The 15,929-nt window shown below is 39.8% G+C and overlaps 1 protein-coding gene across 13 annotated transcripts in view; it reads left to right on the top strand.

Moving 5' to 3' along the window:
* SFMBT1 (Scm like with four mbt domains 1) overlaps positions 1-15,929 on the top strand; it is a 125,618-nt gene that overhangs the window by 41,329 nt on the left and 68,360 nt on the right. For 8 of the 13 annotated variants that reach the window (XM_032322056.1, XM_032322106.1, XM_032322008.1 and 5 more), the window contains one exon: positions 6,966-7,053. The exons of 2 other annotated variants lie outside the window; for them this stretch is intronic. The gene's annotated coding sequence lies outside the window, so the exon portion shown is untranslated. Of the gene's footprint in view, positions 1-6,920; positions 7,054-8,943; positions 9,034-15,929 lie in introns of all 13 variants that reach the window. 3 more of the 13 variants (XM_032322016.1, XM_032322082.1, XM_032322020.1) reach the window with 2 other exon arrangements.

Below are 15,929 nucleotides of genomic sequence, written 5' to 3'. Positions count from 1 at the left end.
GAGTTTTTGTATATAAATCCTTTATGAGATAAATGTTTTGCATATTTTTTCCTCCAGTTTGTGACTTGTTTTTTGCTTAATAGAATCTTTGAAAAGCAAAAAGGCTTAAACTTTGATACAGTTTATTGAATTTTTATTTATTGTTTGTGCCTTTTGGGGGGGGTCATATCTAAAAAAAAATCTTTGTCAATCCTAGGTGGAAAAGATTTTCTTCTATTTTTTTCCTAGATGTTTTATAATTCTAGCTTTTTTATTTTTTTTTTTTTTTGTACTGTTAGCTCTTACATTTAGGTTTATGATTCATTTTGAGTTTTTATGTATGGCGTGAAGAAAAGTTGAGATCACCAGGGTGACACTTATCCTGTTCTTCTGACTTCTCTATTGGATCTAGAAGTTCCATCCAGTTCTGGTTTGATTTTTTTCCCCCAGGACTTTTTCATAGTTGGTGTTGTATTCGTCCATGGGGGGACACATAATGTTTCCAGTTGTCCTATTTTATTTATTTATTTATTTAAATTTCATTTATTTGAGAGAGAGCTTGAGGAGGGGGAGCGACAGAGGAAGAGGGAGAGCTGACCACAGAGCCAGATGCAGGGCTCAATCCCAGGACCCCAGGACTCTCAGAGCATGACTTGCGCTGAAGTCAGACACTTAACCGACTGAGCCATCCATGTGCCCCTCAGGTTGTCTTTTGTTTTGCGATTGATGTAAGCTGCTATTGATGGTCAACACTTAGATCCATTAATTGATTTTATTAGAGAGTCTGTCATTTCCTCCTTTATTAGCTGGATTACTTTTGTTAAAAGAAACATCTTTTTCCTCTATTTTGTTATCCAGTGGTACAGTTGTGTTTGATCTCTTTAGTTACAAATGCAGTGACTCTATTAGCAAGTTGTTTGTGGTAGGTATTTTTTCTAATGCACCATTTCCCAGTTGAATTGGCAGACAGTTTTAACTAATTAGCAAATTGAGGTTTTTTCCCTCTCTCTGCATTAATGTCTTCTGAACAAACCCTTCTGTTGGAAACTCTGCTTAAGAGTGTTCTTCTTGGCTTCTTCGTTTGTAGGCAAAGACTGTATGTATAGTCAATGATTGCTTTATAAGAGCAAATTACAATCTCGACTGTATTTTTTTCCAGTATAGTATTTTGTAATGAGCATAGAGTAATTGCTTTTTTCTTTTTTCTCAGCTTTGATTAATGATGCTGCTGTCTCTTACGCCGCTTTATTGCAATGAAATGGTTTTCTGTTCTTTCCTTGATTTTAACTATAAATAAGAAAAGTTACAAAGTTGATGTAAATTCGATTATGCTTTTACTATTCATACTTTTCACTTTTTGTGTCTTAGTCATTAACACCATTTTCACAATTCTTCCCAAATGGGATGATTTTTTTTTTCTTTCTTTGGCTGTCATTGTATCTGTTTTAAACACTAATCTAATGTCACAATAACTTTGTAGCATGTTGTAAGTAGATGTACCTCGAATAAAAGGACCTGTATGGAGCAGATGCTCAGAATGGTCAGAGCTAAGTAGTAGATGGAGTGGACGAGGGTGGAGAAGGTTTGTGTACTAACCGATCAACCTAGAATTAGTCCTCGGAGCTGTAGACATTTAGTGCCAGCACCTAGAGATCACGTGTTTTGTAGGTAACTGCTGTGAATGTAGCAGGCATTTCAATAGTGCAGCAGAACAGCCAGTGTGTGTCATGTATTTACTAAGTCCACTTTAAAGTAATTTATTTTAAAATGGACTTTTATGTGTTACATAGTGCATCAGATGTAATGGCTATGTCACAAATAAAAAGTACTGCCTAAGTGGGACGCCTGGCCTGCTCAGTCAGCAGAGCACGCAACTCTTGATCTAAGGGTTGTGAAGCCAGGTTGGGTGTAGAGATTACTTAAAGAAAAACTTTGGGCGCCTGGGTGGCTCAGTGGGTTGGGCCTCTGCCTTCAGCTCAGGTCATGGTCTCAGGGTCCTGGGATCGAGCCCCAACCCCATGTCAGGCTCTCTGCTTTGTGGGGAACCTGCTTCCCCGTCTCTCTCCTGCTGCTCTGCCTACTTGTGATCTCTTTCTTTGTCAAATAAATAAATAAAATCTTTAAAAACAAAACAAACAAAAAAACTTAAAAAAATACTGCCAAAGATACCTATAATTAACGGTGTCTATTTAGCATATGGATTGAAGTGCAAAAACTGCAGGTTCTTTGGGGTTTTAGTTGGAGTTTATAAATGTTAAGGCTTTTGCTTAGAAAAGAGTTTTTTGGTCTCTTTTCTTTATTTATGTGATATTTTATACATTGTTTATTTTTTTAAACTGGTAAGACATGGCACATTTTCAGAGTTGAGATGCTTTTCAATAATTATTTTAGTTTCTTGGCATTCCTTTAAATTAAAGGATGATTGGGCACCTGGGTGGCTCAGTTGGTTGGGCAACTGCCTTCAGCTTGGGTCACGATCCCAAGTCCTGGGGTCGGGTCCCACATCAGGCTCCCAGCTCCATGGGGAGTCTGCTTCTTCCTCTGACCTGCTTGCCTCTCATGCTCTCTCTCACTGTCTCTCTCTCAAATAAATAAATAAAATCTTCAAAAAAAAATTAAAGGATGATTATGAGAAGTATTCAGAGTTGAGACTCAAATTCTGTTGGAATAGATGACAGAACCATCCCCATTTATTTTATTCTGCAGACCATAAACTGTGCTCACTGCAGCCAGGCAGGGGGCCAAGTCCTGGAGACTGAGGAAGGGCCTGCCCTGAGATGCAGGTGGGCTGGAGGGCTCCTCCTCTGGAAGGTCTGCAAGGTGCTTTGGTCATTTCTGAGGAAGAGAATTGCATTCTGTGTGGGAATGTGTATTTAGTTACTTTGCCCTTTATGTTGTAGGGATGTGGATCTATCTATGATTTTTCTTAGTTTCTCCTGAAAGGTAGTTTGCTTTTGCAAAATGATTGGTAAATTTTTTTTTTTTTTTTTTTTTTTTACCTGTAAAGGCAGTGCTCAGGCTTGGGAATCTGAAATTTTAAAAATCACAAACCAAGCTGCAGCCAACTTAGATCACCTGAGAATTGGCTCCTTTTCCTTCTGTGGCTTTCATTTCCATCCAGCTCTCCATTTTGACAGTTATAACCTCATATGCTTACTGAGGTCTGGCCAAGATAGCCAGCTTCTTCCCAGACTCTGGGACTAATCTTCACCCCAAAGGAGATGCAGACATGAATTACTTAAGTATGGCAATAACTTGCTAGTGCAGCTTCAGGGTCAGTCTTACTGTTGAGTCTTTTTGACCTTGGTAATACAGTTTCTAATAACTGGACCTTTACTGTTTCCCCCAGTTATATAATGATTAAGTCAGTGCCTTGAACTCCTCAGTACCAGTGACTAGATTTCGTCCTTGAAACTTAATTTCCCCAATATTTATTCTGAGTTTCTACATAGGCCACCAGCCTGTTTGTTTATAATTGTTAATTACTCTGCACTCTGCATTATCTTGACCTGCACAGATTTTCCTTTCTCACACAAACAAATCTCTCAGCTTTAGAGTTAAGTTCTCATTCCTTTTTCTCTTCCTTCTAGACATTTATTATCTATTTGGAACTGGGACTAGAGAGAGAAAATAACCAAGACCCTGACTTAAAGAGTAGCTGTGGGTATCAGCATCAAAATTCCTTCCCCCCTAGTTTTATTGAGATACAGTTGGCATATAACATTGTATTAGTCCCAGGTGTACAACATGGTGATTTGATATATGTTTATATTGCAAAATGATGACCACAGTAAGTTTAATTAATGTTTGTCACCCCACATATTTACCTTGGTAATACAGTTTCTGTAAATACAGTAAAACATTTTTGTTTCTTATGATGATAGCTTTTAAGATCTACTCTCCTAGCAGTTTTCAAATATACAATACAGTGTTGTTAATCTAGTTACTTGCTGTACATTACATCCCCAGGACTTCCTTATCTGTAACTTCCTTAACTTGTAACTTTGACCACCTTTACCCATTTGTCCACCACACCCCCTCCCCCACCTTGCCTCCCCATCTCTGGCAGCCATGAATCTGTCTGAATCTGAATCTATGAGTTTGATTTTTTTAGATTCCCCATATAAGTGAGATCGTATAGCATTTGTCTTTCACTTACATCCTTTAGCACACTGCTCTTACAGTCCATCCATGTTGCAAATGGCAGGATTTCCTTCCTTTTTATGGCTGGAGAATATTCTGTTGTAGATGTATAACCACATTTTCTTTATACATTGATCCATTGATGGATACATCGGTTGCTTCCATATCTCGGCTGTTGTGACTCATGTTGCAGTGGACTGTACCGTGCAGAGATCTTTCGTGGTAGTGATTTTGTTTCAGATACTTAGAAGTGGAGTTGCTGGATTGTATGGTAGTTTTATTTTTCATTTTTTGAGGAACCTCCATACTTTTCAAAATGGCAACTCCAGTTCATGTTCCCACCAACAGTACACAAAGGTTCCCTTTGCTGCACACGCTCACCAACACTTTTTCTTTCTTATCTTCTTGGTACTAGCCATTCTAGCACATGTGAGGTGATATTTCCTTGTGGTTTTGATTTTCATTTCCCTAAAGATTCGTGATGTTGAGCCACCTGTTCATGTACCCATTGGCTATTATATGTCCTTTTGGGGAAGGCATCTCTGTAGTTCTGTGATTGGTTGACGTCAAAGGAACACTGTGAGAAAGGAAGAGTTCTTTGTTCCATCAAGCCTGATTACCACGATCTCAGGCTCAAAGTCTAATTAACTGAGCAAACTTAGCTTTGAAATATTTTGCCTAGCCATGTGTAAGTAGCAAGCTATTTAAAGTGAAATCAAAATCATTTTAAGGCTTTAACTAAATCTTTTTGTGTTCTGTTGGAATACAGATAAACTGAACTGTGTTTCACAGGAAGACCAGGATGGTGAGGGAACTTCGAACCCGTCTTTGGAAGGACTGTTAGTTCTTTTGGCTGTGTGAAGGGCTCTTGTGTGAATGGGGGTGCAGACACGTTGTGAGTGGGAAACACCTCTTGGTAGAAGCCTTTGGAACTTGGGGCAATTGAAGGATACACTTTATGGTGAAGCAGCTCAGAAGTGGAACAGATTATCCCAGAAGGTGTTCCTGGGAGCTCTCTGTCACTGTGTCACTGATGTTGTTTGACAGGGAATGGACAACTTCCTCTTCAAGGATGTGTGGAGAAGAATGTGCTAGAGAAGCACGCTGGGTTAATGGAGAGGTGTTCCTTGTGGAAGTGTTGGGGCATGAGAATAGTGAGTAGATAACCACAAAACTATGAGGACCGCTGGACGAGGTGCCACCTGTTGAAGTGTCTCCCAACTTTTAGATCCACCAATCTCCGTTACTTAATGAAACAAAAAAAGATATCTTTTTTCTTTTTTAAATCATCCAGGCAGTTGAGTTCATATATGTGAAAGTGCAGCACAGGGTGTCGTTCCTGATGGCACTAAGCAAATGTTTGAGAATGGGAGTGATAGGAGCATTAAAGCATTTATTTGAGGGGGAAGTGAGCAAAAGGAAAAATGTTAGTGTGTTAAAGTTCATCACTCATCATTGGAGTAAAGTAGAAAAGTTATTTTCTCCTTGTACTTCACCCCAGTCCATCAACATCCCTCTGAAACTGCAGGGTTGGCTGGGCAGCCCCATGGCACTGAGGTCTGTTTTGTAGGGTTATTCGTTTGCTTCAGAGATGTCTCCATTTCCAAAACGGTCCAGATTCCATGATATTTAGTTCCCACCATGGTATCTGTTAAAGTCAGGAAAACTTTCTTGACCAGACTGTTCATTAAGGTGGCTCTTTGAAGTCTAACTAACTGGCAGTCTGAATTTGACATTTCTTTAAAGCTTCGGGTAAGAGTATCACTCTGCTGTTTGAATGGTTTATTGATTTTTTTCCCCTTAAAACATTGTTTTGAGAGGAATTTGAAGTAAGTTCATGACTTTTGGTAGTTACATTTGACATTAGGCCTATGCAAGCACCGGCTTTCCTGGTCAGTGAGGACCGAGGGTCATGTCTCGTAGTCTGGCTGAGGCCACGAAGGTTCAAACCTGATGCAGCTGAGCTCGTGCTTATCTGCACATGACCATTGTGGAGGGATTTAATGTGAGCTTAGACAACTGAATTGACTTCCTTTTTTCCTTTATGCTTTAGTAGAGAATAGTATTACATTTATAATCTCACCACTTACAAGAAAATAGTGAAGAGAAACACATAAATGGTGTAGGGTGTGTGCTTTGAGTTATCTTGATGATGATGTTTTTCCTGAATGTGTGTTTTCACCAGCTAGCTCATTTATTTTCTCAACAGTTTAAACACAACAATTGAAATTAACAACCTCCTTCTGCCCTTGCCCCCATCGCACACTTTGGAATATAAATCAGAAAGGTTTTCATACACAGTGCTAGAGATTTTGCCCCTCTGAAAGAGACATCAGTAACTGTTCACTTGCGTTGAGCCCACCTTGTGTTAATTTGCAAATAAAGTTTTGAATTCTTGTCAGCTAGCTTTGATGACTTCAGGCACCTGTCTCTGTTTCAGTTACAGTTTTAGCCAAGAAGGAAAAGTCGTTTTATATTTTGTGAAAACTATTTTTTCTTCTATAATATGAAAATTAGTTTAGCATAGTCAGTAATATTAAGAATATTAAGAATTGAAAATTATGTAGCTATTTTTGTACTACACACTAGAAAGTAGAATTGATAAGTGCTAATCTTGGAAAACTAGCAATCTCTATAGTACTGTATTTAAGTTTACTTAAATAATAATTTAATGGTAGGAAAAAACATAGTTTTTAGACAGAGAGTAGGAAAGTGGAGTCGGAGGCATTGTTTTGTTGTTGTTTAAAAGGAGTAGTTTTAACCAGAAGTTTCTGTGTATTTAACATAAGCACTTCTAGTTTTCAGAGGAAGTTCGCTGTGGATTAATTGTGTGGGTATTGCAGTCTGCAGAAACAAACAACGAGCTGGGCTGAGTTCTGTACTGAACAGACAACAGGCTGCCAGGCAACCCGCTGAGCTCCAGAAGAGCAGGTAAGGAGACTGTTGGTCTGCCAGTTGGGGTTTTAAGGTTTTACTCACTTAAATGTGAGTTTAATTAGTTTCCTAATTAGCGTAAGTTAGGCTCTTTATTTTTCCCCCCCTTATGCCTATTTAACTTTTTGCTCTGAATTATTTTACAGATGTAACATGTGTCCCAGCCTTTTTCTAGTAGTAACCAGAGGTTTACTCCTTTCCGGGAAGCATTTATTTTAAAAGTTACCGAAGAGTTGTTTTGTTTTCTAAGTAATTTGTTCTTTTTGTAAATAAGCTTTCCCTTGTTCCTTGTATCACCGTTATTAAATATTCAGCATGCTTCTTTACGTTTGTGGACCATGACATGCTGGCCCTGGGGTTTTGCGCAGACTCAGGGTTTCCCAGGGATACCCCAGGGGGCAGCATCATTGCCCAGGAGTTAGGAGGCGTTCCTGAGGGACTGGTTTTTTACCTGAACATGCTGTTTATGTGCTTATAGTGATTTTGAGGGGTAGAGCCTATCCAAAGGTCCTTTACATTTACAACTGATAGTCTGCTTCTTTTAGGGCCTTAAGTCTTAAAATATCCTAATGAATTAATTGTGCAGCACATGCGATTATGGTCTAGGAGTCTTTAAAGTCCAACATAAAGCTTTATAAAAATACCTGTGTGCTTAATACAGCAAAATAAAGTGGAAAAACCCCTAAAGTATCCTGCCTTAAGATGACACCTTGGGCTGAAGGCTTTGAGGAGACTGAGTAGAGTTTAAAGTTTGGTGACTAATGTGCAAAAGGCAGCCTCCCAGGGGTCTGGAGACAGTAGTCACTCCAGCTTGCCTGCCACTCTTCTCCAAACCTCTGGGGGAAAGGAAGAAGCCTCTTCACCCACCTGGGGACAAAGGCTTTGTTTATGTGCTTTCCTGCTGATTCTAAGGTTTTTGATGGTGGCTGCTTATCACACTGATTCTTTTTTAGCCCTTTGACCCCTCTCTAAACTCAATGTCCTCCCACTGCATCAAATAATTATTAAAGAAGTGTACTTTAATTAAAGAAAAGTTACTGTATAACTTTGCTAGGAGGTGTTAGAAGGGTACTGGGTAAGAAAAATGAGGGTGTTTCAAGGACTGGGGCTGGGAATCATGGTTCTACTGAGAGGTTTGTTAAAGCAGTAAGAGCCACTATGCTTTGAGGCCTGCTGTGCTATAAACTTCTGTATGCATTAATTGATTGAATAAGCTAAAAGTAGCTTTATGCGAGAGGTACAGTTGATAACACCTCCATTTTATAGATGATGACGCTGAGGCATAAACTGGTTATATAACTTGCCCGAGCCAGCCATGTACACCCCCAGTCTGGCTGCTGAGGCCACGTGCTTCCTTATCAGGACTGTCTAGTTATTTTTGATACAGTGTGGATCATTCATTGATTTTCTCCCCTTTAGAAAGCTAAGTTAACCCCTAAAAATTTTTATTTTGTGTGGTGCCATATTTTATGTAAATTATTTCATCTTCACAACAACCCCTCAATCTGTGTATATTCCATATTTAACAGATAAGGAAGCTGAGCTAGCAAGCGTGGGCCTGGGGAATTTTAGCCAGGTCTTCTTCTGGTTCGTCTGGTCCACTCTCAGTTTCCCATTACCCAGCTGTGAGTCGTCTTGTTTGCTCTTCAGAGAAGCATGTGCTCAACCAGTGAAGACAAAGGCACAAAGTCAAAGAGACCTGAATTCCCTTCTGAGCACCTCTGCTGGTTTTGCTGAGTGATCTTTTTCGAGACATTTAGGATGCTGAACTTTGTGTAGAGCAATTTTAGTTCTACTCATTATTTAGCTTCTGCTGTTTTTCATTTTCTTCAAGAGAATAGTCTGCTTTTAGCAAAATATAATTGGCTTTTATATTACTTCCAACAGTTCATGTACCAGAGAATTTGCAAATGTAATATCACATCTAAGGCCACTAGGAATTTATAGGGAGAGAAAAGCTTGGAGTGTCAGATGAAGGTTTGTTTTTGTTTTGTTTTTGTTTTTGTTTTCCTGGCATGTGTGTGTATACTTGGTATCTCTTCTAATTGACCTGACTCTCTGATTTCTAATGTTAGTTATCAGGGAGTTTTCACACCTTCCCTCTTCCCTTCCCATTGGGCTTCCTTTTTGAGGGGGTGCCTGCAATGAAATGAGCACATTGGCAACCATTTGGGAGGTAAAGACAGTTAAGTAGCTTTCTAGGTTTGATTTGAACTTCTAGGACTTTTTGGTTTGCGGTCAGTTCCTTATCCTTGAGGTAAGAACTTAAAAAACATGTGGAGGTCTTTATTTTTGGGTTTCTGTTTATTCTGTCTACAGCTGAACTCTAATAGGGTTAAACTATATTAGTATCTCTGGTCTCTTGAAGATCTCTTTTAAGTATTAATCTATCCCACCACCAGACTTGCTTGTAGGGTAATGTAAATTTGATCAAGTGTTTGGTGGGAGTTTTGGACCACTCTTACCAGATGTCCACATTACTGTCATGTGACTTGTTCTTCTTGGTCATGGTAATTGGAGGGAGAATAGGGGAACAAGGATATCAGAATTCATGAATGATTACAAGTATTCCATTATTTTGGTCCCAGCTCCGACTAACCCCTTTTCACCTTTTGCAGTAGTTTTTTTTGGTGGCGGGGGGAGGGGGGCGGTTGCAGAAAACAGATTTTGAATTTTGATTTAAATTTTCATTGACTACTTCTCTGTATTTAGTGTATTCTTTAAACGTATTTCTTAACAAAATTAATGCCAAAGGGGCACTTTCCATTTCAGTTAGCATATATATTTTTTTTGGTGAAACATCGGAAATTCTCCAGTTTGCTTATAATAAATATGATTGCCTGCCAGTACTTTTCACATTAAATATTCTCTGGTATCCAAAAAAGAAGTATGTGTGTGTGTTTGGACATATAGCAAAAACTGCTTGGTCTAGACGTACAATGTATATATTGTATATATATATATATACAATATAGATGAAACAATATATTAGTTTCAGTTAAACTTACAAGTTTTATAATTTAAAAATAGTTTGTTCTACCAGAGTTTGGTTCAATAATCATTTGAATTTGTAGTTCACTAATTGAGCAGGAATTCATAAATACCTGCTATGTTTTAGGAACAGGGACATTCATCTGATTTATTACTCTACCCTCCTGCCCAGCCCAGAGCCTAGCATGGAATAGGCATTCAGTAATATTGGTTGAATGAAATGGTCTGCATGGAATTTACATGCCAGTGTTATACCCACATCTGGCACTGGAAGTTTTTCAGGCCCCAAGAGAAGTAGAATATGTGGTCTGTATACATTTTAATGCAGTGTATTTGCTGACCTGAGTTGTAGGAGGTATTATTGCAAGGTGAACATTGGGTTGGTATTAACAAGACTCAGGATATTTTGAAACTATCTTGCCTCTCTTACTGGGAATCAGGGTATATTTCCCAGAAGCTCCCAGCAGACTTTCTCTTCTCTTGTAGCCAGGACCGGGTCACACAGCCACACAGAAGGCCCAGAATAGTTACCTGACAGCAAGGATTCTGGTTGACTGGTTGAGTGGGTTCATTATGTGGAACAGGGTTTTGCTGTGCTGAGCACATCTGGGACTCAGGACAAGGGGAAGAGAGGAAAGGACTGACCGGGCTACTAGGAGTGACCATTCCGAATTGGAGAGTTGAATGTGGACTGGGCTTAATTTCGTGCAGTGATATGAAGAAAGTGGTTTCTAGGTGTGTACAACGGTTGAAACAGTAAAGTGTCATAAATTAAAATTCTTTTTAAGATTTCACTTATTTATTGAGAGAGAGAGAGAGAGAGCGAGAGCACAAGTGAGTGGGATGGGGGAGGGTAGAGGAAAAGGGGACGTATACTTCCCACTGAGCAGGGAGCCCAACACAGGGCTTGATTGCAGGACCCCAAGATCATGACCTGAGCCAAAGGCAGATACTTAACTGAGCCACCCAGGTACCCCTGAACTGTTACAAATTAAATAAATTCTTTTAAATCCTTTTCTTTAGAAACACTTAGAAATTAGTTTGATTATCATTTCATTTAAAGAATAAAGACCTTTAGGACATCTGGGTGGCTCAGTCAGTTAACCATCTGCCTTTGGCTTAGGTCATGATCTTAGGGTTCTAGGATCAAGTCCCGCATTGGGCTCCTTGCTCATTGGAGAGCCTGCTTCTCCCTCTCCCACTCCCCCTGCTTGCACTCTCTCTGTCAAATAAATAAATCTTTAAAAAAATGATAAGGACCTTCTGTTTCTTTTTACAAGTATTCAGTAACTCAGGGATACTTTTTAAAGATTTGAGAGAGAGAGCAAGGGGGGAGCGACAGGGGGAATGAGGAAGAGAGAATCTCAAGTTGACTCCCCGCTGAGCAGGGAGACCAAGATGGTGTTCGATCCCAGGACCCTGGGATCATGACCTGAGCCGAAGGCAGCTGCTTAACCAATTGAGCCACCCAGGCGCCCCCATTTTAATGAGGCTTTTATCCTTTCATATGAACTAATCTAGTATAAGGCCCTACTAAAATAGCATTGTAGAAGAAGCTCACAGATGGTAACACTTAGGTGCCATCTAGACTCCTGGTTACTCACCATTTTACTAGAACAATATAGAATCTTGAAGTTGAATAAATAATAAAAAGAGCCAGAATATAAAGATCAAATATAAAATATAAGTTAACTAGAATAGTAAAGAACTAGAGTATAAATCATCTGGAGCCATCACTTTGTGGTATAAGCATACCTCACAGTTGTCCTTACCACCTGAGCTCTGAGAAAAACCTGGAAGTCTAGGGGAGTTCAGGGTCTGGAATCAGACTGGGGTTCAAATGCTGCCCTTGTTTGCTTACTAAATGAACTGACTGGGGGCGCCTGGGTGGCTCAGTGGTTTAAGCCTCTGCCTTCCACTCAGGTCATGATCTCAGGGTCCTGGGATCAAGCCCCACATCAGGCTCTCTGCTCAGCATGGAGCCTGCTTCCTCCTCTCTCTCTGCCTGCCTCTCTGCCTACTTATGAGCTCTGTCAAATAAATAAATAAATAAAATCTTTTTTTTAAAAAAATAAGTGGACTGGTTATTTAGCTTCTCTGAACCTCAGTTTTCTCATATGCAGAATGGGGGAATCATGTATGGGATAAGTAGAATGGTTAGGTTTAAATAAGATATAATTTGAAAATAGTTCACACTTGTGTTACGATTATCATATACTGTTGGGCAGTGCTTTATTTAGTATATAACTCAAAAAATGCTAGGCACATACGGAGTAGGTACTCAAGTATTTTTTTTTTTTTAAGATAAATGGTAACAAGCATCTGTTGAGTAGGAATGAAGTTTCTGAACTGTCACTTGACGTGAAGAGGCGGAGAAATAGCTACTAGGAGATTTTAGAAGTTTCAGGGCTTCTCATAACTGAACATAGCGTATTCATGTAATCATTTTATAATATTACTGAAATGGGTACATTTTTGGCAGTGCTTATTGGTAAATCAAATACCTCCTTATTTAATCAGAATAAGACATATTGACTGTTTCAACATGTGCTCCTATAACTGGCTCCTATAAGTAAAGCCCATAATCCATGAAAAATATGATAATATTTGAACTCTAAAAGATCTGCCACTTTTCTACGGTAATATAAAGATAAAGAGTTGATTTTTAAATGCTTATGTCATATTTTGGTACAGTGAAAAATAATTTCAAAACTATGATTTAGTGATCTTGTTGTCTGGTGTAGAGACAGTGCTTGGTACTCTGGTACTAATTAATTAGCAATAGCTAAGGAAACAGGGCTGTGAAGTGGTTGTACTTACAGCTGTGAATCAAGGATTTATAAATTGGTTGGTGTGAGATTTCCAACTTCATTATAGTATGAATCAGTTTTTTAAAAATTATTTATGCTTGACATTTTTTAAAGACATGTAATAAAGAAGGTTGGAAAAATTGACCTTGAAGTTTTAATGGGAAGTTTATGGGTTTTGAAATTAGGATTTTAAACAATAAAACAGCATAAATTACCGAATCAGTGTGACGAAATGCCTTCATGGCAGATCAGTAAACCTAGAAAAAAAGGTGAAGTGTGAGAGCAGGACTGAAGCTGACAAGAAGGTTCCCAAGGTGCGAAATCAGGATAGAAGCCGTTCTAGCTATTTTAAAGATTTTCTTTTAAGATTTTATTTATTTATTTGAGAGAGAGTCTGAGAGAGAGAGAGAGAGAGAGAGAGAGAGAAAACATGAGCGGGGGAAGGGCAGAGGGAGAAACAGGCTCCCTACTGAGCAGCAGGGAGGCTGACACTGGGCTCCATCCCAGGACTCTGGGATTATGACCCACTGAGCCACCCAGATGCCCCTTGAAGAGTTTTTATTAGACTTGAATGAAGTATACCATTTGGAAATAGCTTATAAATGGGGAACACTATTCATATAAAGAGTGTAATAATTATACTTTTTTTTTGTGGTAAAAAGTTTTCCTGAAAACTCAAAGAGCAAACCTTTATTAATGAAGAAATTAATCATATTGGTTGATTTTCTACTGACACCCCTGCTTTTTCTTCCTTGGACCTCTCCTCCTTCAGACTTTACCCCTAAGTGGCAATTTCATCCTGTCTGTTTTGGAGGCAAAAAACTGGAATCAGCCCAGACCCTGCTCTTTCTCTCACAGAAATTCATTATCGTATGAATATAGAAATTCATCCAGTTTCCCTGCTCCCCTTCTCGAAACCTTTCCAACCCTGGACCTGGCCACCAGCGCACTCGCCAGGATTGTTCTAGGATCTTGCTTATTGGTCTTCCGGCTTCTGCTCGTGCTCACTTAACAGTCTGTTCTCAAGTGATCCTTTTGAAAGATAGATCAGATTACGTCTCTTTGCTCAAAATTCTCCAGTGGCTTCCTCAAAACCAAAATCTTTACAGCAACCTACACGTTTGTATGTAATCTGGTGCCCGGTACTTCTGTGAGCTCATCTCCTGGCATCTTTGCCTTGATCATTCTGCTCCAACAGCAGTGGCCTCGAAAGTGCCACACGAGCTCCCACTTCAGGATCTTTGCACTTTCTGTCTGGAATGTTCTTCCCCAGATACCCACTTCTTATTTCCCTTAGGTTTTGGCTAATGTCACCTCGCCACGGAAGCCTCGGTTACTGTTTTGAAAATGGTAACTCCGCGTCCTCCTTCCTTGGCTCATTTCCCCCCTTTTACTGTCCTTCCGCGCACTTTCTACTTTATTGTTTGCCTTCCCAGCCTAGACTGTAGGATCCACGAGGGCAGGGTTTCCTTCACGCTGTTTACTTAGAACAGTCTATAGTGGATAATATGTGCTCAGTAAATACGTATTGACTAATTGCAGTTCCGTGGCAGTTCATCAGTATCACGGCTGTTGACTCATAGAGCCTTCTTTAAACAAAATCGCTGATATTATCCACTAATGGAAGTTCCAAAAAGTAGTAGTACTAATTCTAAACACTCGTATTTAGTGGCGGGAAGTGCTGCCTTCTGGTTACCAGCTTCCCTTGAAGTCAGACGAGGTCCATGTGACTGAATTTTAACAGTAGAATGTGGGTGGAAGGCCTGGATCAAGGAAAGCTCCGTGACTGACAGCCCTGCCCCTGATGGTTTGGGGAGCCTGTGTTCAAGAAGCAGAGCGATGAGGTGGAAGGTGCTTGGCCCGATGAATTATCATGTGGAAGAGAGGTGCCTGCTCATCAGGAACACCTGCTGGCACTTTTGTTGTCTGAGAAATGTCTTGGATTAAGCAAGTGTGATTTGGAATTTATCAGTCTCTTGTCTCTTTTTTGTTCTTGCTTTCTGCATTTGAAAATGAAAATAGTGTTCTTTTAGAGATTTTATTTATTTAACTTAGATCTCGGGGAGGGGTAGAAGGGGAGAGAAAGGAACAAGCAGACTCTGCGATAAGCATGGAGCCCAAGGTGGGGCTCCATCCCACAACCCCGAGACCATGATGTGAGCTGAAACCAACCTTAAGACCAGGACCTGAGCCGAAACCAAGAGTCAGATGCTTAACTGACTGCACCTCCCAGGCGCCCCAAGAAATAATGTTATTTTAAAAGCGCAGTTGTGTTCTTAATACAGGTGACTTAATTTTTTTACAGCTTGATAAAGAAATATTTTATATACCATAAAATTCATTCATTTAGAGTGTACAGCCATGTGGAGTGTTTACAGTTGATAGAGAATGTTATACTAGTTTCAGGTGTATGATCCAGTTGAACGATTTTTATTCAGAGTTGTAGGGCTGTCGTGACAATCTTAAGTTTATAATGTTTCAATGCCCCCATGAGAAACTGTATACAGTAGTAGTGCCTTCCCATTCTTCTTCTTCTTCTTCTTCTTTTTTTAAGGATTGTATTTATTTATTTGACAGAGAGAGAGATCACAAGAAGGCAGAGAGAGAAGGGAAAGCAAGCTCCCTGCTGAGCAGAGAGCCTGATGTGGGGCTCGATCCCAGGACCCTGAGACTATGACCTGAGCCGAAGGCAGAGGCCCATCTGAGCCACCCAGGCGCCCCAGAAAGAGGAGGAAGTAGCCTCCCCTGCTAAGCAGAGAGCACAATGCAGGGCTCGATCCCAGGACCCTGGGCTCTATAACCTGAGCCAAAGGCAGAGGCTTTAAACCACTGAGCCACCCAGGTGCCCCCCTCCCCATTATTCTTTTCCTCTAGCTCTTGGCAGCCTCGCTAATCTACCTTCTGTCTCGATGGATTGCCTGTTCTAGCCATTCTATACAAATGGAAGCATTTAGTATGTGGCCTTTTTTCTTTTCTTAAAAAAATTTTTTTTTTTAGTTAAACTTGATTTAGTTAACATATACTGTATTATTAGTTACTGGGATAGAATTTAGTGACTCATCAGTTGCACAT

Source organism: Mustela erminea, chromosome 1 (assembly GCF_009829155.1).
Source record: "Mustela erminea isolate mMusErm1 chromosome 1, mMusErm1.Pri, whole genome shotgun sequence".
Lineage (NCBI taxonomy): Eukaryota > Metazoa > Chordata > Mammalia > Carnivora > Mustelidae > Mustela > Mustela erminea.
The sequence above is the reverse complement of the archived record's forward strand: the minus strand, read 5'-3'. Positions and strand labels throughout refer to the sequence as shown.